The following is a 25527-nucleotide window of genomic DNA, read 5'->3' on the forward strand; positions in this document are numbered from 1 at the left end:
CATAGTGCACCCTAACCATAGTTTTTGTCCTGCTATAGTAAGTGTTATCTTTGTCAAAATACAGAGATCACTTCCCACTGATCCACTTTTATAACGTTAACATTACAGCTACACACACTTTGTGGCAAAGGAAAGCAGAGAAAGGCTAATGGAGCTGCAAATAGAGCAGATCATGTTGGTGCAGTGTGGACAGTACAGTTTTCCAGAATTTCACTGAGACATGATTGAGGCTAGTGAAGTGCAGTGGGGGAGCACAGAGTACAGAGGCCATTCTGTTTAATATAGTTGTAAACATCAATGTTCTTTGTTCGGCACAATACAATTCACACTTTATCATCTGCAGCACAGCCGGATGCCATTCCCACTGCTATGCAATTATGTGCAAAAGGATGTATCAAACTTTGAGTTTTTATTTAACACGACTTCACTTGAAAGAATTTCCGGAAGTGTGGTGTCTTTCCACTCTCTTGCTCTCTCTCTCTCTCTTTTGGGTAAACAAACTACACGTGACTGCTTTCTGGTTACCATAAAACATTTACGTTTAAACTACATATACATATGGCATTGTAAATTAAATTATATGAAAATGTCAATGAAGATTTTGGGGTTTACATGGGATGTGATCTAATACAGCTAGGTGTGTTGACAAATTTAATTGGAACAGCTGTGTGACAAGTAATGAATTTGTCCATGCTTCCATAAAATAGGACGTTGGTGGGGTTAAATCCACTTTTGTTATTTTGTGATGTTTGGCTTGTAATAAGCAAGTTTCTAAGTGGTTTTTAATTTGTTCAACCCTTTAGTCTAACTCTTTCGTTCTTGGACTTACTTGAATAGGTTATTATTTCTTACTTATTTATTATTCTATCTAGGCATCCAATAATGCTCAGTTCTTTAAGACTTTACATCAAAAACAAACTCCACATAAATTTAGTTCAGCTTGGAAGCTGCAATTTCCTGAAAGTGGGGAAATGTATATCCCCATGCAGCCAGAAAGTAACCACATTAAATTGTGTGTATGGTATAATTTTTCTTTTGACCAGTTTATGAAGGGATTTAAACTACCAGATATTTTGATCGATTTGGCCCCTTTATTCTATTTGAGATGTTTATATTGGAGCATTTTGATTCTGTTGATAATCGTTTCTGCTGCCATACCACCAGACTTATAAACAGCTTCTTCCCTCAGGCTGTGTGACTGGTAAAGTCTTACTCAACAATTCATCATACAAATTAGTATTTTTTATGACTCATTACGCAATTTTTATTTTGTTTTTAAAAGTTGCAAAGAGGGAACTATACCTAAATTTCATTTTTCAGCCTTGTGTTGTAATTGACAAAATAACCTGGAATCCTTGAATCTTAGGCTCCATATAAATATAACTATTGGTCCTCATCAGAATGAACTTTGTTGCTGAACTTGATTTATAGTGTTTATGTCTGTCAGTTCAAATTGTCCTGATGAATGTGGATGACTTGAGTTAGTTTCCGTTTGATGGCCTTTGCCATCAGTGTATGAATGTATGTGAATTGGTCAGAAGACTAGAAAGGCGCTATGCAAGTACAATACATTTAACACTGTTTTGTATTCCAGTTGCTGTCACCTGTGACAGATAATTACTTCATTGTTGTTGAAAATACATACATGGTGGCTTGGGCTGTAGCCAATGGCTTTTCAGTTTGGTCACCTGCTGTCATTTTGAGATATGCATATACAAAGTAATGTCAGTTAGTGCTGGTTTGTGCCTGATTGATTGAAACAAAGCACAGAAAGAGTAAACAGTCAAGACAAATTGAAGCTGTATTAGGTGCAGCAGTGCTTTGAGCTAAATGCTAACATCAGTATGCCAACATGCCTACAATGATAACATTTGGATGCTAAGTAGGTTTAACGTTTTGTTCTGTCTCAACATTATAAGAGTCATGCCACTAGTACTCGTTATTGTCAACAGATCCATCTTCATGACGCAAACTCCACGCATTGATGATGATGGTGGGTTAAAGTTGCAGTACGTAACTTTCATAAAAATTACTTCTTGTCCCCCATCCTGATAGAAAAACACCAATCAAAGCCAGGAACAATCACTGATTGTTGAGTCTCTTTCCCAGGGCGTCAAATACCGACGACTTGGGACCCTGGGAATGAGACTCAACTGTCAACTTGTACTCTACACTCTATCTATCTATCTATCTATCTATCTATCTATCTATCTATCTTCAAGCCTCCAACCCTCTATATTTCTCAGCTCTGATTGGCTGTTTTTGTTCAAGCATGGTGGATCCTTGCAAATTGCTCGAACGAGCCAGAGGAATCAGATTATTTTTCTTCTCGTGTAGGGATGTTACAAGAATCAATAGTTTGGTACCAAGTCGATACTAAACTTCTGACAGAACTAATATTTCTACAGGACCAAAGGTACTGAGGATGCAATTCTTCCAGACCTGTACCGCACAGCATGTATTCCTACAAATACTCAAAGGAAGAAGAACATGTAGAATATGGTTACAAGTGCAGCTGTACAGGTGAACGTTTTTGCACGGAGCTCTGTCATCATATCTCTCCTCCATCTGAGTGTGTGGAGGGTGTATGTGTGTGTGTGTGTGTGTGAGTGTGCAGGAGCCCAGCGGTGAGCTCCTTGTCAGAGGCGAGAGAGCCACACACTCGCCATGCCACTGCAAGTGCAACAAAAGCAAATAAGATATAATAATAAGAGTAATTTATTAACGTAATCCGCGCAGGTAACTTAGGTCAAGGCTGCACTGAAGCAATAAATAAAAAAACATCACCGAAAGAGTTTGAATTGGTATCGAGAATCATAGGGTTTCACTGGTATTGGTATTGAGTACTAAATTTCTGGTATTGTGCTTCAACAACTCTGGAAAAAAGCTCTTTCAACTATTTTAATATTGCTTGCTTTTACTGTATGTTATTGCATTACTGCATTTGCATCTATTTTCTAGGTCCCGTGTTTTATATAAAGGGCCTTACAAATAAGGGCTGAACTATACATACATAGAGATTTAAAAAACACAGTAGGATGCTTTTAAAGCACCAGATTCTACACACATATGTGAGTGTATCGCTCTTTTAACACACAGTCTTCAAAGTGGAGGAGGAGATAGGCAGAAGAGAGAAATTGCACTTGATTGACCTCTGCCAACCCCATTTTCTCATGTGGCGACTGGGTGTTGGACGGCACATTATCAAAACATCAGAGTCCTGGCGCGCTGGGTACCGAAGGCGACATGGGCGACTATCCGGACAGTGCCATACACTTGGACGGCTTTTCCATATTTCGCTCAGACCAGGCCAAGGACACGACTGGCAAGTCGAAAGGCGAGGGTGTGTGCTTTCTGGTGAACAACTCGTGGTGCACCGACACGGAAGTGATCTCCCATTCATGTTCGCCAGTCCTCGAACATCTTACCATTAAATGTCAGCCACGAGAATTCCCATCAACCCTACTCACTGCGGTATACATCCCTCCCCAAGCCAACGCCAAGGCAGCCCTGGAGGAGCTCTGTGACGCTGTCAACAGGTGTGAGAGTCTGTACCCGCAAGCCCTCTCCATCATAGCCGTTAACTTTAATCACTGCAATTTAAAGACAGTGCTACCAAAATACTACCAACACATCAGCTGTGTCACCAGAGGCAACAAAACTCTCGACCACTGCTATTCAACCATCAAGGGAGCCTATAAATCTGTCCCCCGGCCTCACTTTGGGAAATCAGATCATTCCTCCGTACTGCTTCTCCCTGTGTACAAGCAGGAGATAAAGAGGGAGAAACCCAGTGTGAGGACAGTACAGCGTTGGAATGCTGAAGGTGAGCTCATGTTGCAAGGCTGTTTCGAATCTACTGACTGGTCAGTTTTTAGTGATTCCGCTACCTTACATGAGTACACTGACGCAGTTACTGATTATGTTAAATTCTGTATGGACAGTTGTATTCCCACGTGTACTTTTCGCGTTTACCCTAACGAAAAACCGTGGGTAAACAGTGATGTACGCGTGAAATTGCATGAGAGGACAGTGGTTTTTAAATCTGGGGACGACGCTCGTTACAAGAGTGCGATATATGAGCTTAGAAATGCAATCAAGTCTGCTAAAAACAACACCGGGACAAGATAGAGCGATATTGCTCTGAAGGGGACTCTAGGCGCGTTTGGCAAGGCCTACAAGCTGTCACTAGTTACAAGGCCAAATCTAGTGGTGTCACAACAACCTCTGCTTCCTTCCCAGACGACTTGAACATTTTTTTATGCTCGTTTTGAATGCGCTGCTGAGACACTGGCGCTGGGACCATCTCCAACTGGAGATGCGTTCAGCAGGCAAGCACATCAGGTCTCAGTCACTGACACATGTAAAGTGTTTAAATCTGTGAAAATAGGGAAGGCTGCTGGGTCTGATGGCATTACTTCACGAGGCTTAAGGACATGTAGCCAACTTGCCTCTGTTTTCACTGACATTTTTAACCTGTCACTCTCTCTTTGCATGGTTCCAAATTGTTGTAAAAAATCAATTATAATTCCTGTGCCTAAGAAAACAACTGCCACTTGTATGAATGACTTTAGACCTGTAGCCTTGACTTCTGTGATTATGAAGTGTTTTGAACAGCTTGTGAAAGCATATATCAGCAACAGCATACCTGTCTCCACTGATCCACTACAATTTGCATACAGATCAAACAGAGCAGTGGATGATGCTGTATCCTTGGCTTTACATACGGTGCTCCAACATCTAGAGGGCAGGGATACATATGGCAGGATGCTATTTGTTGATTATAGCAGTGCCTTCAACACTATCAGACCTTCTAGACCTGGGCCTCTGCAATTCCATCTGCAGGTGGATACAGGACTTCCTAACAGGCCGCCCCCAGACAGTTAGAGCTGGCACTACATACTCTATAGTGCTAAACACCGGAGCACCTCAAGGCTGCTGTCTTAGTCCTCTAATATATAGTCTATACACCTATGACTGTTTTGCAAAACATCCCACTAACAGTATTGTTAAATTTGCAGACGATACTACTGTGGTAGGACTCATTGATAGCAATGATGAAACTGCCTACAGCAGGGGTGTCAAACTGATCCGTGAAAGGGCCGGTGTGGCTGCAGGTTTTCATTCCAACCATGCAGCAGTCAGGTGTGACTTGGTTCATTCAATCAACTGAACTGTCTTCACACAGTCAAAAATTTGCAGCCACACCCACGCTTTAATCAAGGGTTGGTGTGGCTGCAAGTTTTTGTTCCAATCAAGCAAGAGGACACCTGAAATGACTGTGTGAAGACAGTTCAATTGATTGAATGAACCAGGTCAGGTGTGCTGCTGCATGGTTGGAATGAAAACCTGCAGCCACACTGGCCCTTTCACGGATCAGTTTGACACCCCTGGCCTACAGGGATGAGGTGAGCAATTTGATCAGGTGGTGCAGCAGAAATAATCTGTCCCTCAATGTGGGGAAAACTAAGGAGGTCATCATAGATTTCAGAAGGAACAAACCCACACATACACCTGTCTATATTAACAACTCTCCAGTTGAAATTGTCAACACCTTTAAGTTCTTAGGCATCCACATTTCAGATTCCCTCTCATGATCCTTCCATATCAGCTGTGCCATTAAGAAGGCACATCAGAGGCTTTATTTCCTGAGGTGTCTCAAGAAATATGGTATGCCCCTTAACATCCTACAGAAATTTTAACGCTGTACAATTGAGAGTATACTGACAGGCAATATTGTAGTGTGGTTTGGCAGGGCTACTTTACATGACTTTAATCTTCTGACAAAGGTGGTCAAAACTGCATCTAAAATTATTGGGGTTCCACTTGAACCGCTCCAAAACATTTACAGGACACGCAGCACCAAGAAGGCACTAGGTATTATGCAGGATTTTAGTCATCCTGCACACAATCTCTTCTCCCACCTTCCATCAGGGAGGCGTTTGCATAGCATCCCAACACGTACATCATGTTTCAGGGATAGTTTCTACCCCCAGGTAATAAGGTTACTAAATGATAGCACAACAGGAAGGAGGGCTAAGGTCTGAGCTTAGTTACTATGTTTACTGTTCTTGGATGTTTAAAAAGAGTCTCTTGGACCCATACCTCAAACCCAACAGGAAGTCAGCCATTTTGGATTTTGTCGCGATTTGCACACGTTGTATTTGAACGAACTCCTCCTAGGGCATTTATTGGACCGACTTCATATTTGGACACAGCCATCTAAACACATTCACCATTAAAAGTTGTGCTCCTCAGTTTTTTTCATAGAACATTGTGCCCATGGCGTGGTGTCCCGTGGCATCCAATTTCAAACCTTCGCCATGAAAGAGGGATTCGTCATAACTTCTGAGTAGATGATCCGATCTCAATGAAACTTCACATGTTTGATAAGAGTCCCACCCTGAACACGTCTATATGATAATATTCAGTAATAGTGAGAGCGCTACCTAGTGGTGAAAGGAAATGTATTTTTTGTACTTTTATTTATATCTCCAAGCATATTGACCAGATCCAGCTGAAATTATGTGAGAAGTTCCTGAGGAGGATGAGGATCACATATTAGGATCACATATTATGAATCTTAAGAATTTGCATGGAACCATGTTGCCATGGCGACGCGGGAAAAATAAAAAAAAATCACAATTTTTGGGGGACTAAACATGCCTGAAAACTCATGAAACTTTACACAGCATTCGATGGTTCCAAATGCCTAAGTATTGTCCTGGTCCCGTGGATGGGCATCGCAAAATGGCTTAGCCACGCCCCCCAGAGTCAGCCCCCAAGACACATATGACTGACATGTATGAAAATTGCTACGCATGTATATCATGATAAAAGAAGCAAAAAAGTCTCTTGGACCCATACCTCAAACCCAACAGGAAGTCGGCCATCTTGGATTTTGTCGCGATTTGCACACGTATTTGAACGAACTCCTCCTAGGGCATTTATTGGACCGACACCAGATTTGTACACAGCCATCTAAACACATTCACCATTAAAAGTTGTGCTCTTCAGCTTTTTTCGTCAAACCTCCTGCCTGTGGCGTGGTGTCCCGTGGCATCCACTTTCAATCCTTCGCCATAAAAAGAGGGATTCGTCATAACTTCTGCATACATGATCCAACTGCATCGAAAGTTCACATGTCTGATAAGAGTCCCGCCCCTGAACACATAGTGATAGCGCCACCTAGTGGCAACAGGAAGTACGTTCTGCGTGGCGATTTTGAGCTGATTTACGTGACATTTTCATGTTGTGGTACGCGCTTGTTACGACAGCACGTGACGTGGTCGCAGCACACCCCGACGCGCGCCGGGTCCGAGATCCCGTCCAACGCTGCTTGCAGCTTTAATTTATAATTGTTATCTATTTATTGATTGACTGGTGCTGAGAGAGTGCCAAGGCACATTGTATTTCATTGCTGTGGTACCCTGTACTAAATATGCATATGACAATAAAACTGAACTGAACTGAACTGAACATAGGCTGCAACCCCTATATGTCAGAAATGACATGCATTCATTAAACAGTGATCCCCCCCAAGAGTGACCGAGAGGTCGGGATGACCTCACAACATCGATAACAAGCCCTCAATAGGTACTGTAGCAGTCAATATACTCATAGAAACAAACGGTGAATGTCTGTAGGAGAAAGGCAAGGAATCCCGAATGAGACCAGACTGGGTCCAGACCCCAGCCTGTCCATCAAACTAGACATGAGTATTTTGATTGTCACAGTATGCTATATGCTACTGTATTAGTCACATAAATATCAACATTGTGCTGTGACATTTTCAAAAATTTACCAATTGTAGTTGTTAGTGAAAACCTTGTATTTGGAGGTTGAAAGTTTTCTGGAAGTAAGAAAAAAGCTTTATTTTAGCTAGAACGACAAATACATTCAGACTCAGCCACACTAATGGAAGAAAGGTCTCAACTAGGGATTCACGATGATATCAGCTCGTCATTTGTTTTGGCAGATAAAGGCTTTAAAATGAAATGATCAGCATCTGCAAATTCTTCTGATATGCTTGAATTACATCATTCACAGCATCGGTCATTCTTTCAACACGTAGGCATAATAATATGTTAATTCCATTACAGGAGGGACTTGGCTGGAGCCCTGGATGCCCCTTTGTACCTGTACTGAAACTTGGAACTACTAATAGACAGACAGATACACATTCACACCAATGTTAGTAATATTGGATATGACATCAAGAAATGTTTTTTAAATATCAGTAGGGTTCTTCCCCTGCATCAAACAACATTGTGTCTCTTTGTCATCAAGCTTTGTGTAGCTGAAATGTTTAAAAACTTACAGCCAGGTTTAATTTGAAGTTCCTTTGCCATTGCTTGTTTGAGTTACTGCCACTAGTTTGAACTCCATCCTAACAAGATTTTGGATTTGGCGCAGAAGGAATCATGAATTAAAAGCATTATTTGGACTCAAACCAAGAAAGTACAAAGAGTGAGAGAAAATCACTTGATGGCACATGTTTTCTCATAATTATCTATAAATTATACAATGTACATGTGAGTAAATATTCTACTGTCATCATCACCATTATATACATATGCTTAATGTGACATTAATATACATTTTCTGTGAAACTTACTGCATACATTCTCAAAGTATGATATCAATTTATGCCATATGTCTCTCTTAGAGTCTTTCTCCCACTTTGTCTCTGTTATCATCTGATCACTTTTCCCTTAATGCAGAATCTATATTAAGCAGCACACTTTAACTGATACTCAGAATAATCTGTGGCAGCGACTCTCATTATTTTGACGTTGCAGGGAGCTTTGCAACTTTGTAGATACATTTTCTAAAAGTGAAAAATGCAGCCAATTAATGACTACTAATACTAATAACTGTCGTCTCCCCTAACATAAACTGACAGTCTGTCTAAATGAGTTACAGAAGGACATGGCACACAGGCAGACAGAGAACATTTGGCTTTGACAGTTGACAGGTGTTTTCATGATTCCCAAAGACAGCGGCTGCCAATAAAAATAACTTTTTACTTTTACTTTCCTGAAATGCTAGTTTTAATTTGTTTCAGCTAATCTTTTAACAGTTTTATGTTTAATGTGACTTACACAGGCCACCATAGACAAGTTAAAGTTTAACATCAAGATGGCGCCACGTACGGTCGCCTCGGGGTGTTGGTGCGCTTTGTTTTGTCCTGTTTTGTTTGTTAACTCAGTTTTCGGCTGTGATACCCAGAGCTCTTTCACAAGAGAGGAGCTCATGAACATCAGGGGAACAACTCCAGCTGATCTGTTTCCCACTTTGCTTCTTTCTTCCGTTAAAATTGACATTGTGATCAAAGGTGCACACACCTTTGCTCGCGCAGTGAAACGCAGGAGGAGAGGAAAACATGCCAGTGCGCAGACATCGTACACCGTTACCTGGAATATTCCTCTCCAACATGCGATAACTGTGCAATAAAATCAACGAACTTCAGCTACCTCTGGGGAAAAACAGTGACTTTTCTTCATCCTCTGTTTTATGCTTCACAGAGACGTGGCTGTGTGGATCGGTACTGGACTCTGCGCTGCAGCTGCAGGCTTCCAACTCTTCAGAGCAGACCGTGACACATAACTCTCCGGCAAAACAAAAGGTGGAGGTATCTGTTTTTACACCAACAGTAGCTAGTGCAATGATGTAGCCGATCCAACAGCACTGCTCTTCTAATCTGGAATATTTCATCATAAACTGTAAACCTTTTCACTCCCCCCCGCGAGTTTGTTTCATTCATTCTGGTCTGTGTTTACATTCCATCGCAGGCCAACGTGCAGGACGCACAGCGCATGCTCGCCGACCAGATTCTGTGTATGGAGCGGACTAACCCGGACTCCTTAGTTATTGTCCTTTGTGACTTTAACAAAGGAAACCTCAGCCACGAACTCCCCAAATACAAACAGTTTATTAAATGCCTGACCAGCGAGAAGAACACACTCGATCACTGTTACACTACAGTCAGCAGAGCTTATCACGCTGTCCCCCGCTCCGCACTGGGCCTCTCTGACCACGCCATGGTCCACCTGATTCCTTCATACAGGCAGAAATTAAAGCACTGTAAACCTGTTGTGAGGACATCAAAGCAGTGGACCAGTGAAGCTGCAGAGGATCTCCAGGCGTGTTTGGACTAACTGAGATGTGTTCAGGACTGCTACCAACAGTCTGGACGAGTACACAGAGGCTGTGATGTCAGACATCAGCTTCTGTGAGGACTGCTCTGTACCACCATGCAACAGGGTGAGTTATAACAATGACAAACCCTGGTTCACAGCCAAACTCAGAAAAACACCCTGAAAACAGTGGAGATGGTTGTGGACTTCAGAAAGAACCCAGCCCCACCCGTCCCTATCATCCTGTCTGACTCCCACGTTGACTCTGTAGAGTCCTTTCACTTCCTGGGTACCATCATCACCCAGGACCTCAAGTGGGAGCTGAACGCCAAGTGCTTGCTCATGGTGGTACTGTTGGGTCTCTGTAAATGTTATAACGAGTTTGGTCTGGGCCTGCTCTATTTGAAAAGTGTCCTGAGATAATTTCTGTTATGAATTGGCGCTAAACAAATAAAATTGAATTGAACTGAATTGAATTGAACATCAGCTGAGGAAGTTCAACCTGCCAAAGATGATGATGGTGCACTTCTACACCGCCATCATCAAGTTCATCCTCACTTCTCCCATCACCATCTGGTACGCTGCTGCCACTGCCAAGGACAAGGGCAGACTGCAGTGAATAATTTGATCTGCTGAGAAGGTGATCGGCTGCAATCTGCCATCCCTCCAGGACCTCTAGGACCCCGATGTGTGCAGGCAAGATTGTTGCTGACCCCTCCCACCCCGGACACAATTCTTTGTAACACTTCCCTCTGTCAGGAGGCTGTGGTCCATCAGGACCAAAACCTCATGCTACAAAAACAAGGCCCAGAACCCCCTTTGACACTGACTCTTATACCCACCCTGTATATATGCATTACATTAATGCAGTCTAGACCGAACTCCTTATAACATTATAACTGATCTCCAACAGTATAGCTCAACAATGTATGGCTGTGTGTATTCATAATCCCCAGCAGAGTAATCCTTATGTATTGGGTAAACCCTTCACCTTGAGCACCAGCATCAAAAGGAAATGTTCAGTTGTACACAGGAAATACTTGGTAAATGGACTGTACTTAAATAGAGCCTTTCTAGTCTTTCGACCACTCAATGCGCTGTACACTACATGCCACACTCACCCCATTTGTGCACATTCATACACTGATGGCACTGCTCACCAGAACGGAAGCTAAGCATTCACACACAGTCAAGCAATTTGGGGTTTAGCATCTTGCTCAAGACACTTTGACATGCAGCAAGAAGAGCTGGGGATCGAACTGCCAACAGGTGGGTCACCTTACCTATGAGCCATAACCACCGCCATACCAACCTTTATGAATATGATTCTGTAGTGCAGCTGTTATGACAAACATTATATTTTTAGCTCCACTACTGGGGTCTGAGGACTGTCCTCCCAGGAAAAACAACAGATAAGTCACTTCAGCAAATGTCCAAAAACAACATATGTTACATTCAAGTGACAAAAGCAGTAACCACTGTTTATTTTACATTTCCTACCAATAGTCAACATGGGTTTCTTTTAACCATGATGATGATAGATCCTTAAAGGTTATATACGTAATTCACTGGCAATTGGATGTTGCACTAGTGTGCCAGGATCTTAGACCAAAACAGTGGGAAAAATAAAACTCGTAAAATAAATCCTTAACTCACTGAAGTAAATATAAAAATATTCTTGAAACAGGCTGCAGCAAAGGATGCAATGTAGGCTAACTGTGCCCTATAAAGTACGACCACTAATAGTTCTTGTTTTTGACATTGACAGGCTCAGATTAAGTCTGACAACATTATGAAAAAGGTCCCTACAGATATACCTTTTGTTTAACTAGATACAGCCATAATATTGCTTGTCACCAGACTCCATAGACAAAAGTTGTAATTTTACCTTGCATATCATTGAAACCCCAGTCTTCAAATGAACAGAAACAAAAGAAATCTTACCAGAATAGTCTGTGTTAGAATTTCCACTGTTCCAACAATCACCAACTCTGGTTTGGTCAAAATAAATAACTGACCAATTTAAATGAGAAAAACAGCTCAGCTATGTAAGATATAGTGGAGCAGCTGTATAAAATATATTAGTATATTATGGCATGTCGTTTAGGAAATTAATCTTTGAATATATTGAATGAAACTTTGAATATATTGAATTAACCTTGAATATATTGAATGAATCCTTGAATATATTGAATGAATTCTTTAATATATGGAATGAATCTTGAATATATTGAATGAACCTTGAATATATTGAATGAACCTTGAATATATGGAATGAATCCTTGAATATATTGAATGAATTCTTGAATATATGGAATGAACCTTGAATATATGGAATGAACCTTGAATATATTGAATAGTGACACCACACCACAAATAGGTGTGGTCATAAGTATGACAGACTTTGCATTTCAGTTGTTTTGTGAAAAAAAAACACAGAAGGAGAGAGAAAGGCAGTGAGGCAATTTCGGCCATCTTATCATGAATACCTCTCAGCTACTTCAATAACTACCCGTTTAAGATTTTAATTTGGATTGTGGCAGCCAATCATAAATGTGTTACTTGTGTTTTATCTGTTTACAGCAGTAATCATATCAATGGGGAGACACAAATCTTTGCTTCACAGCCATGGGTTTCAAACACAAAAACATTCATTATATGAAGCACCAGACTGGAGTTTGCATGTCATTTTTGCAAGTGTTTGAAGGTGAACCTTTCTCCTCCGTAAGCCGTAAGCATTTGAGAGAAAATTGCACAAAGGAGGAGATATGTCCTAAAATACTCACATGCCCAAATGTGCATAGCAACAGTTTTTGGTCATCTTGTCCATGTTGTCCATGGAGAAATGTCCTAAAGTGATTCCAGTGTAGGTGATGGGGGACAAAGACACAGTCCAAGTGCTGTGCTAAAACACATTTCTAAGCTGAGGTAAACTTTAGACTCCAGTAGTTTAAAAGGGCCAAGTCAAGTAGGTATCTTCCAACGTTAGCATCTTTTCAGTATGAAATATTTTGTTTTCGATATAGAGAGGCCATAGAGAGGCACTATGTGGAGAAAGGGGTATAACATGCAAGAAATGTCCCCTGGCCTGAATATAAACATGAACATTGCAGTCATGTGGTGTGTGACTTAACCATAGGCTACCAAGATGCTACATGAAATTCCTTCTTTTTGTTTCCTGGACAGCGTTGTGCTGCTTTTGACGATGGTAACACAGACACAAACAGGAAAGGTTACACGAACAGCAGTCTCCTGGGTGACAGTCCTGTGTTTGCTTGAACCATCCATTCATCCATCCCACCATCTCCATATGTAAACTTTCTGGCGCTTTATATTACATCACCTGACCTCGACAGTAGCCATGAAAATAAAATATACAGAAGGTTGTTGGTTCGCTCCATTCGGGCTCCTCTCGCTGCATGTCGAAGTATCATTGAGCAAGATACTGAACCCTGAATTACTCCTGATGCTGTGTGAATGTGTGTGCAACGGCAAATGTGGCATATAGTGTAAAATCAGGCATAGCAACTCCAATCAGATGCTGTACAGCATGAAGAAAAGAACACCAACATAAGTTCTACAACGTTCGTTAGACACTTAACAGTTGAGAGCAGACTAAAATTGAGACTGAGCTTCATTAAGACCGTTACACCCACTAATGCAATAAGCACATTAAGCTAGGGTGACCAGATGTCCCCGATTTTCGGGGACAGTCCCCGATTTGGCCGACCTGTCCCCGGTTAAAGCTGTCCCTGAAAATGTCCCCGATTTGAATGGGGGAGAAAAAAAGTTGCGTATGGATGCACACTCCAGTTATTATGGTTAAACCATAGGGTTAAACCAGTTTAACTAACATGCTGACGTTACGTGCACGGTAAATGGCTTGTGTCGACCGGCTGGTCTCTTTTTGTTTGGTTTTTTTTATAAAACACACGTGCGCTGCTCCCGCTGTGCTGCGGCACATCCACGCCAGAACAGCAGAGCGCTCCTCTGCTCGTCTGTGCAGCTGCAGGTGAGTGACAGGGGAGCCAGCTGGAGAGCGCCTCCTTTTTTATTTTATTTTAGGGGCACCGTCCTTACAGGGGGAAGCACGCGTTGCAGGTTGCACTCAGAGTTTGTTCTGACTTTCTATCACAAGGAGTGCACAGCATAAGTGTAAATCCTCTCATGTAATGCTTTGCTGTGAAATATGGCTGAAGTCACGAGTGGAAGTGTGCACATGTTGACAAGCTCCCATGAGTTGATTGAAATAGCTAAAAAAAAAAAAAAAAAACTATAAATAATAATAATAAGAAGAAGAATCAGAGTCAAATCAGAATCCAAGTTCTTCATATTGGTTAACAGTTTGGAAGGGTTAAGGGTAACTTCTTATTGGCTACTCATTTGCTTTGTCAAAACACATTAACATGTAATTGCCCCTGTTATTCATTTCATAACGATAACGATTAACGATTTTGACCACCGCGCTAAAAATGTCCCCGATTTTCATCTCGGAAATCTGGTCACCTTACATTAAGCGTTATGCCTTGATTTCACCAGAACGGCTCTATGACAAAGCAGTTTTGTTTCTGTCTTCCACAAGCCTTCATATTGCACCGGGAGGACTCCAGTGTGTATTCTCTGTAGAGCAGAAGGGAGAGCCAGTCCTAGACAGGAGTAACATACTGCCGCACTTCTGGTGGAATCGCTGTCTAAAATGGTAGCTCCAGCTTCAGCAGCAGCATCGCCGGCCCATGACGCTGCTTTGACTGATAGAATCAATGACTTGCTGCTTGGAAAATGTTTTACAATCTCCTCCCGTTCTATTTCAGACCTTTGGCCCTTGGCCATCAAAAGCACAAAATCTGAAAATGCTCTCCGAAATGAATGAACTAGAAAATCTGACTGAGCAACAATAGGAAGTTAACTTATGTTACCTCTAGTTCCCTCAGTGATTTGTCACTTTGTCTATTTAGATCATGAGAAGTTAAAGAAGTCTAAATGGCACTTCTTTACTGGATATGATCAATCTTTCTTTATTTTCAGGATATGAACCACAGTCCTTTAAAGTAGCTGTAATTAAACCCCTTCATGAAAAGCCCACTCTCGACCCAGGGGTTTTAGGCAACTATAGACCGATTTCTAACCTCCCCTTCCTCTCTAAGATTCTGGAGAAAGTAGTCGCCAAACATTTATGTGACTTTCTAAATAACAATAGCTTATTTGAGAATTTTCAGTCAGGATTTAGAGTTCATCACAGCACAGAGACAGCTCTGGTTAAAGTTAATAATAACCTTTTGATTGCTTCCGACAATGGACTTGTTTCTGTACTTGTATTATTAGATCTTAGTGCTGCATTTGACACCATAGACCATAATATTCCTTTACAGAGACTTGAGCATCAAATTGGCATTACAGGAGCCGCACTAAGCTGGTTTAGGTCATACTTATCAGATCGTTCTCAGTTTGTACACGTTAACGATTAATCTTCCATAAATACTACAGTTAGTCATGGAGTTCCACAAGGTTCTGTACTTGGACCAATACTTTTCACTTTATATATGCTTCCCTTAGGCAACATTATTAGGAATCACTCCATTAACTTTCATTGCTATTATACCTTTTGATCAAGCCCGGTGAAATTAATCAATTATCTAAATTACAAACATGTCTTAAGGACATAAAATCCTGGATGAGCTGCAATTTTCTGATGTTAAAGTCAGAAAAAAACAAAATTCTTGTACTTGGCCCAAAAAACCTCAGAGACTCACTGTCTAAAGTCATCCCCGGCATGTCGAAGTATCCTTGAGCAAGACACTGAACCCCGAATTGCTCCTGATGCCATGCATCGGTGTATGAATTTGTGTGAATGAGTTAGTTTCTGTTCGATGGACTTCACCATCACTGATATATATTGCATATATACAAGTACAGGTCAATTTACCATTTACCATTTAAAGATATAGTTACTCTAGATGGCATTACCTTGGCCTCTAGCACCACTGTCAGGAATCTTGGAGTTATCTTTGATCAGGACTTGTCATTTAATTCCCATATAAAGCAAACCTCTAGGACTTCCTTTTTTCATTTACTTAATATTACAATAATTAGATACATCCTGTCACAGACAGATAGAGAAAAAATAATCCATGCATTTGTTACTTCTAGGCTGGATTACTGCAATTCCTTATTATCAGGTTGCCCCAATAAGTCCATCTGAATGCAGGGCTACTGGTGGAGCCAGAGCCTTCAGCTATCAAGCCTCTCTCCTGTAGAACCAGCTTCCAGTTCTGGTTTGATTGATTCAAACCGGGGGCCGCTGCAGCAACTCCGTATATGGGTTGCCAGCTCTACCAACTGAGCTAAGCGGGCACCCAACATTTGACTTTTCTACTTAACTACATTTGTTTGGTGAGACCTCTCTTGCACATACATGCACACATACACAGTAACAGCAAGCAGCCTTGAGCAGCATCCTTTTTTCCCAGCTGACTTAACCCTGACTGTTTTGCTGAGGAAGCTAAATATGAGGGCACAAGGGGTTATGTTGTTCTAAAATCTGTTAGCCTATTGCACTTTACATTTGCATAACAATATTAACTGTTTTAGAGACAGTGCTTATACATACTGAAGCACTACTTAAGGCTGTGTGGGTGTGCAGGTTGTTATCTCTCTCTGAACAGCTCCAGCTTTTATGAATATAACACCTATTGTGGATTATATAAAGTCTCCAAACTCTGCCTATTTTGGTGCCAAGAAGAAGTACTTTAATTGAATTTTCTTATCTAAATTCTTTCAATGTATTTTTGCAATTCTTTTCACTACGCTATCACCGCTGCCAAATAAATATTCTCCAACACTCTGAACGAACTAACACGATACTACAAAGAGAATCACTGCACGCTACTTGTCACTTAAGAACAGGGGGTATCAACAGACTGCACGTGCTATCAGGCATAGCAACTACAATCAGATGCTGCACAGCAAACAGAATTTCAATTCAATTCAATTCAATTCAATTCAATTCAATTCACAGAAAAGAACACCAACATAAGTTCTCCAACCACTCCTGCGAGCCACTCCTGGGAAGCCTACGTAACGTACTGCTGCAATCTGGTGGAAACACAAGCACTGTCTAGAATGGCAGCTTCAGCTCCAGCAGCAGCTTCCAACAGCCCAACAAAAAAATATGATCTGAGCAATAAGTCAGAATTGAGCTCTAGAGCTGGCAGTGTGAACCATTTCCCTCTGGATAAATAAAGCATCTATCTATCTATCTATCTATCTATCTATCTATCTATCTATCTATCTATCTATCTATCTATCTATCTATCTATCTAATAGAACTATAGTGGTTTGTAAACTTTCATGGCAAAACACACTGAAAATTGTAAATTATTAAGACATTGTTTGAGGGGTAAATACGGGTGAAACCCAGCTTGTTAGGGAACGCTTACTGTATGTTTTACTTTACCATATGGATACAAGACTTTTTCTGGTCTGTCAACTCTATAATTAAGGTTTAAAGATTTGTGGAAAAAAATAAATAAGTGAAGTTTATATATTCCAAGCAATGGAAACTGAGAAAAGGTGTTATTACAAGTTATTAATTGCAAAAGCAGAGCTATATATCATCATTTGCCCACTTCCTGGTTATTCGGATATAATTTGTCATCTAACCAAAAGAGACATTTTCTGTGTCTCACAGATGTCTCCAGCTATATCTGAAGTAGATTTCTTTGTTTTTTAAGTGCTCAAGACTCCCAGGAAGGCAGTTTTAATGACTTGTAAGTTATTTGCTTTAAATAATTTCCTGATATCTTAACCCACCCGTTCCCCAACCCGTAAACCCATTCCCTCAAACTAACATATCTGTATGTCACCAGTGCATTCACTATATTTCTCGAGTTGGGAAGCTGTTCTCCTGACTTCGGTGTGTTCATGAGCTTTAAGTTATAATGTGGAAACAGCTTGGATACTACAAAGAAGATGTTTTGCATTTTATTTCTCAGAGCATTGAAACAGTGAAGATTCATGTTGCTATCCGAGTATGGTAAAACAGTTTGAAGCTTCATATTAGTGATTTTGACTCAGACTTGTACATTCCCTAAAACCACAAAAATATTGCTTAACCTTGACTTGTTATCTTAGATAATGCTAATAAATAACTTTTCTTACTACGGTTACAATTTAAGACATATTAGAAATTACATGTGAGTAAAATATTGATATGCAATACAAAAAAGTAAATAAAAAGTTTATTACCAACACAACATTTGCTTTTGTCCGCCATGTTTCAGCATAATATGGCAACAGCTCAGTAAGTCGAGTGTACAAAAGTTTTTGTTGACTTTCCTAGTTGATGTTCACGTGAATTTTCCCAGCTGGTGACACATTTTTCCAATTATTCCACATCAATCTAGGGTAAGAAGTTGCCACCTTTATATTGTTATTTAAGCTCCTTTGCTTGGTGTCCTGAGGGCCCTAACACTACCTGTTATTTATCCATCTGAAAGTAACAACTAAACAACTTTGCCTTGGCCAATCACTGATGAGAATTAACACAAATTGACCTCTAATAGACCACAAAAGCCAAGTTTGCCACACATTAAGGCGGCAATAAAGAAAGCCCAAAGAGTCACTATTAAGATTGACATATGAGCTTGACGTTCATTTCTGCAATGACATGCTTGAATAACTGTCATGATGGCAACATGGTATAAACACCAGATGGCTGAATAGATGAGGTTTTTTCCCCAAGAAAGACAAGTGTATGAAATTGTGGATGTATTTCAGAGTCCGATTTCTGTTGCCTGATTGTGTACCTTTTTTATCTCTAATGATCTCCACCAGGAGAGCAAAGCCACTTTTGACGTCTGAGCAGGAGGGATTTGATCAGTGCATCACGACAGCATCTTAAGTGCCAAAAATGCTGCTATCAATAAGCAGCACAAAAACCCTAACTGCTTCTCTCCCTGAGGAAATGAAAAAATGCAAATGTGTCCTGACAGATACTGTGTCATAACAAAATGTAGCTGTGTGATGCTTGGTTGTGTTGATGTAAAATAAACTCACCTAAGACCACCTTATGCCAATTTGACCTTGGCGTGTCAAATCTGAATATCTCCATGTAAACAAAGTAACAGCTTCTGCTGTGGGTCTAAAGTCAACGAGAAGCTGAACACAAATATCTCTAGAGACTTTTCAAACTACACACCTCATATATTTGGTTCAGTAGTTGTGATAAATCAGAGGAAGTACACTTTTCATATAGAGAGAGATGAAAGCCTTCATCATGGAGTAAACTCACTATGTACTTTTCATTTATAAAATGTATTATATTCATGTATTATATTCAGGACTAGCCAGGACTTATAGTGAGACAGACACACAGTGAGGCCTTGAGTCTGAGCCCTGCCAGCGGGGGTTCGGTGGCATGCTTGGGGTAGCCAGACAAGGATGGATTTGAAATGTTGTGGCTGCTACATCTACTAAAATGGGGCATTCAATACAAGACAATACAAGAGAAGAGGTGCTGCAAAAGTTTACTTGGAAAATTGGAATTCGATTCAAGTTATTCAAAGAAATTGTGTGCAGATTCAAGGAAGTTGTATAAAATAGTTGAAAAGATATATGAACAATGATATGTCTTTAAATTAAATCTATCAATACATAATATGGCCTTTAAAATTAGAAATAAAATACTGTAAATTTATTTATTTATTTTGCAATAAAATAAAGAAGAATTTGTCATTATTGATCAATGAATTTCAGTGAAAATGAGGTTTCACTGGACACACAACTATCTGTGCCTCACGTCCTGTCCACACAGATTCTGACACATGAAGTATTAGAGAGAAAACAGCAATCAGGAAATCTTATACTTCCAAAATATGTATCAATACAATGACCTAGAGGAGATTAACTTCTCTCTCATACACACCAACATATTTTTATTTATTATTTATTTTGGACATATATGCCCTGATGATGCTTCATCACCATTAAGCTTCTATCACTTTTGGAGTAGGGGAGACAGCGTGACTGCAGTAAAGTATGCTAACTGCTTATTCAAAGCTACTGCTGGGCAGTGTAACTTGTGTGTAATTGTATTAGATTATTGAAAATGTCAACAGACAACAGACACTCCTAACTGATCCTGTGCACAAAAATTTGGGTATGTCACATTTTGAAAGAAGCTTCCACTGCCGTACCACCAGACTTAAGGACAGTTTCTTCCATCAGGCTCTTAGACTGTTAAATTATTCCTCAACAATTCATCATACAAATTAGTATTTTTCTTTTCTGACTCAATAAAAAATTTTTTTGTATCAGTTGGTAGAGCTGGCATCCCATGTACTTGCTGCAGCGGCCCAGGGTTGAATCCGACCTGCGGCCCTTTGCTGCGTTTCATCCCCTCTCTCTGCCCACCTTTCCTGTCTATCTTCAGCTGTCACTATCAATAAAAGGCAATAAAAGCCCAAAAGAATATAGGTTAATAGTTTGTTTGAGCTCAGATCTTAAACAAACATAGTGTTGATTGATCTTGTTGTGTGTTTTTAGGTAGAATGATAGGACTGTACTGGTTGTGTGCAAGTCATTACATGTGCATGTGCATGAGTTCTTGTACTTGGCCCCAAACATCCCCGAGACTCACTGTCTAAAGATATAGTTACCCTAGATGGCATTACCTTGGCCTCCAGCACCACCGTCAGGAACCTATCTTTGATCAGGATATGTCCTTTAATTCCCACATAAGGCAAACCTCTAGGACTGCGCTCTCTGAATGCAGGGCTACTTGTGACCTTCACCTACCAAGCTCCTGTCTTGTGGAACCAGCTTCCAGCTTTGGTTCGGGAGGCAGACACCCTCTCCACATTTATGAGTAGGCTTAAGATGTTTCTCTTTGATAAAGCTTATAGTTAGGGTTGGCTCATGTGAGTTATTATGAGTTACTTATGCTGCTATAGGCCTAGACTGCCGTGGGATTTCCCATGATGTGCTGAGCTCCTCTCATCCTCTCCCTCTCTTTCTGCACACATTCATGTCCCATTAATTACTTACTAACTTCACTTCTTCCCCAAAGTTCTTGTGCTTTCCCGTCTCGCAGGTTCTCATGGATCCTGGTGGAGCCTCCTGTCATGGTCCTGCTTGACTCCCACTGCTAATATTACTATTATCATTGCCCATTGTCCCCCATCGATCTGGCTGTTGTCATCATCGTCATCATCTTCTTCATGTTCATCATCATCATCACCAACAGTCCCTACTATTAGTGTAGTTGTTGCTACTGTTGTTGTTGTAGGGAAAGAAAACATTAAAATCTCTGGTGCAAAGACATTCACTCCCCCAAAAAATAACATCAAGGAACTATGTGTTAAAAAGATGAAACACCTGACCAGGTTGACCGCAAGGATTATTCATCAGAATCAGAATCAGAAATACTTTAATAATCCCAGGGGGAAATTATTTTCATTCATTGCTCATCTTGTCCAGTTATAATGGAAAGAACAAATTTCACCCCTAAAAGCTCCATCCAAAAGAACCACTCTGCAATTACAGCATGTGCTGATATTCTAATTGATTTCAAGTAGCCGCTTCTGTACGTTTGTTTTTCACTGTACAATTGATGGAATTAAGGCACAAATCCAAACCCTCCAAGCCTCTTTAAGTTGCTAATTGTGAGTAATAACAGTCTGCCTATTCAACCACTGTGTGGGTGGTAATACAGTGTCCCACTTATTAAATGCTGCACCATTCTCCTCCCTTGACATTCACCTTTCTCACTGAGGGGGTGTAATGAGCAGGCCTATTTTTTAGATATGCCTCCCTTTATTCACGTTGACCACAAAATTGCTCTTATAAAGTCAAGGTATTTTCAGGATTCAAAATTGAATTGACTTTATTTGTCAACTGAAATTACAGTATGTTTAATTATGTATAAAAGTGTAATCAAAGTGCCGAACATTATCACCATAAAACCATAATTCTTCATGGACATTTTAGTATTATGAGCCATACAGGCAAAACAGATAATATTTCATTGGATTCCTGTGTTGCACTCTTTCAATTCTTTAGTCATAACATTCCAGTTTGTCAGAATGTTATCATTTGTGTTACTGTATAATTTTCCACTGTGAAACAATCTGAAAATTACATTTTATTTCTCTCATTCACCGTATCTCACTATTGGTGTTCCCTCTCCTCATTCACTATCTATGTCGGTCGACCACCGAGCGTATCATAGTTAAGTAATGAACTCCAGCTGTATAGTGCCCAGTTTCAGTGATGATTTGACTGATGGCCGGTTAGGCCACTGCAGCAAGATGTTGGAATGCGTTTCTCCAAAAGTTTATTCAGTTTTAACTTCTGGGCCTCAGTTCAATGTTTTTTTTTTCAGTAATCCCTGCAGCTCTCCACAGCTGTAGCCTAAACTGGACTGGATGCTGACCAGCACTAGCTTACAATTAAGATGTCAATAAAGAGGGGAATCCCATTACAGAAGTAAATGTAAGTTACTTTAGTAAATCCATTTTATGGTAATTTATTTATACTCCACTGCATTTCAGAGTGTACATAAACAGACTGGAATTTTACATGTGAGCCATATGATCAGTTTATGAATTGCACAGTTACAGATACTACCAAATATATTAGATACTGACATCAATAATAATAATTAAAGCTGCAAGCAGCGTTGAACTGGACCTCGCAGCCGGCGCGTGTCGGGGTGTGCTGCGGCCGCGTCACATGCTGTCGGAACAAGTGCGGACCACAACATGAAAATGTCACGTAAATCAGCTCAAAATCGCCACGCAGCGCTTACTTCTGTTGACAGTAGGTAGCGCTATCACTATGTCTTAATATTGTCATGTACAGAAGTTCAGGGTGGGACTGTTATAACACATGTGAAGTTTCATTGAGATTGGACCACGTACGCTGAAGTTACGAGGACGTGTTAAGGGCGAGACTGTTACAGAATATATGAAGTTTATTGGAGATTGGACATTGCACACTGAAGTTATGAGTGCTGTTTTATGGCAAATCGGCTGAATTCGACAAGTCGTCACCGGCACGGTCATTTCACGTAAATCAGCTCAAAATCACCACGCAGCGCTTACTTCCTATTGCCAGTAGGTGGCACTATCACTAAGTCTGAATATTGTCATGTAGACGTGTTCAGGGTGGGACTGTTATAACACACGTGAAGTTTCATTGAGATTGGACCATGTACGCTGAAGTTACGAGGACGTGTTCAGGGCGAGACTGTTACAGAATATATGAAGTTTATTGGAGATTGGACATTGCACACTGAAGTTAGGAGTGCTGTTTTATGGCAAATCGGCTGAATTCGACAAGTCGTCACCGGCACAGTCATTTCACGTAACTCAGCTCAAAATCACCACGCAGCGCTTACTTCCTATTGCCAGTAGGTGGCGCTATCACTATGTCTGAATATGGTCATGTAGATGTGTTCAGGGCGGGACTCTTATCAGACAAGTGAAGTTTAGTGGAGATTGGACATTGTACACTGAAGTTGAGTACTATCTGTTCATGGTGAATGGTCGAAACTCAACACAACGCCATGGGCACGCCGTTTGACGGAATGTCGTAAACAGCACAACTTTTTATCATGAATGTCTTTAGATTGCGCTGATTAAATATGAAGTTGGTCCGATAAATTCCCTAGGAGGAGTTCGTTCAAAAACAAGGCGAGAAATCACAGAAAATGACCATGGAATTCAAAATGGCTGACTTTGATGCCACGCCATGGACACGCCGTTTGACGGAATGTCGTAAATAGCACAACTTTTGATCATGAATGTCTTTAGATTACGCTGATTAAATTTGAAGTTGATCCGATAAATTCCCTAGGAGGAATTTGTTCAAATACAAGGCGAAAAATCACAGAAAACGAGCACTGAATTCAAAATGGCTGACTTTGATGCCACGCCACGGACACGCCATTTGATGGAATGTCGTTAATAGCACAACCTTTAATCAGCACCATTCTTTGACTGTACTGACAAATTTTGAAGCAGATCCGATAAATTCCCTAGGAGGAGTTGGTTCAAATACAACGCGAAAAGTTCGCATAAAGTGAAAATCAAAATCAAAATGGCCGACTTCCCGTGGGGTTTGAGGTATGGGTCCAAGAGGCTTTTTTGTACATCTCGTCATGTTGCACGTGCCTACCGAGTTTCATACATAACGGTGAAACGTGGTGCCGGGGCTGCTTTTTTTCTATCCTGTATGGGGCGCTACAAACACAACAAACACAATTTTTGGTATGTGACCTTCAGGCACCAGTCTACATATTCATAACTATTACTGTGTCCGCACAATGATTCACACTGTCACCAGAGATTTTTTTTACTTTTTAAGTGAGTCTCAGGGAGCCATGGACAAGCATACTACCAAGTTTCATTTCAATCACACGTGCCGTTGCAGAGATATAAACTTCTTCATTTTAAAGAGCGCCACGTAGTGGTGATGGCCTGAAATTGTGCACGGTGCCTAAGGAAGACATGAGGAACTATGGACCCAAGCTTGGTGTCAATCAGAGATACCAATATGGAGAAATGGTCCACTTCCTTTTTTGACGAATAATGTACAGTTTGAATTTTATAGCGTGCTTATTTTTGTTGAAATTTGAAAAATGTTCAAATACTTTTTTTGCCAGGGCGGTCCCCAGGTGCTAGGTGAAAAATCTTGTGCGAATCGGACATAGGGTGTAGGAGAAACACGAAAAAGTAGTTTAAGGACATTTCGCGCTCTAACGAAAAAATGTACAGGCGAAAGTGGGCGGGGCCTATATGGGGAGATTCAGCTCCATTCACCGAACGCGTGGATATAAGATTTTTGAATGTGCGACAAACGATGTTGGAGTTATTAAGTAACAAAAAAGTCTAAATACTTTTCTCAATAGTAGCGCCACCTAGTGGCAGACCCGAAAGTGACAAATCTAATATCCCCATTTTTACCAGGCCTGACAACTTTGCCAAATAAAATTGAGTTTTCGTATATGTTCAGGGGGGCAAAAATGCAGTCAAAAGGGGCTAAAAATAATAGGTAAGAAGAAATCGAGCAAAAACAATAGGGACCTCCAGCGGTCGCTGGCTCGGTCCCTAATAATAGGTAGGAAATCAAGCAAAAACAATAGGGACCTCCAGCGGTCGCTGGCTTGGTCCCTAATAATAAGACTCAAATGCTTTGCACTACCAGACCCATTCCTGTCTCCTAGAAATTATATTTAAATACAACTCATTTGCAACAGCAAATATATTTTGAAAGAAATATTATGACAATTAAATTACAACATAATGAGGACATTTTATTAATTAATGTACCCAGCAGGTCTCAAAAGTTGATACTGATGTTGTTTGTTTTCTGCCAAATTAGGCACTCT

General features: G+C 40.6%; 1 protein-coding gene across 5 annotated transcripts in view; it reads right to left on the reverse strand.

Moving 5' to 3' along the window:
* The window catches only part of fhit (fragile histidine triad diadenosine triphosphatase), a 432233-nt gene that overhangs the window by 19642 nt on the left and 387064 nt on the right, over window positions 1–25527 (reverse strand). The window lies entirely within an intron of this gene.

Source organism: Dicentrarchus labrax, unplaced genomic scaffold (assembly GCF_905237075.1).
Source record: "Dicentrarchus labrax unplaced genomic scaffold, dlabrax2021, whole genome shotgun sequence".
Lineage (NCBI taxonomy): Eukaryota > Metazoa > Chordata > Actinopteri > Moronidae > Dicentrarchus > Dicentrarchus labrax.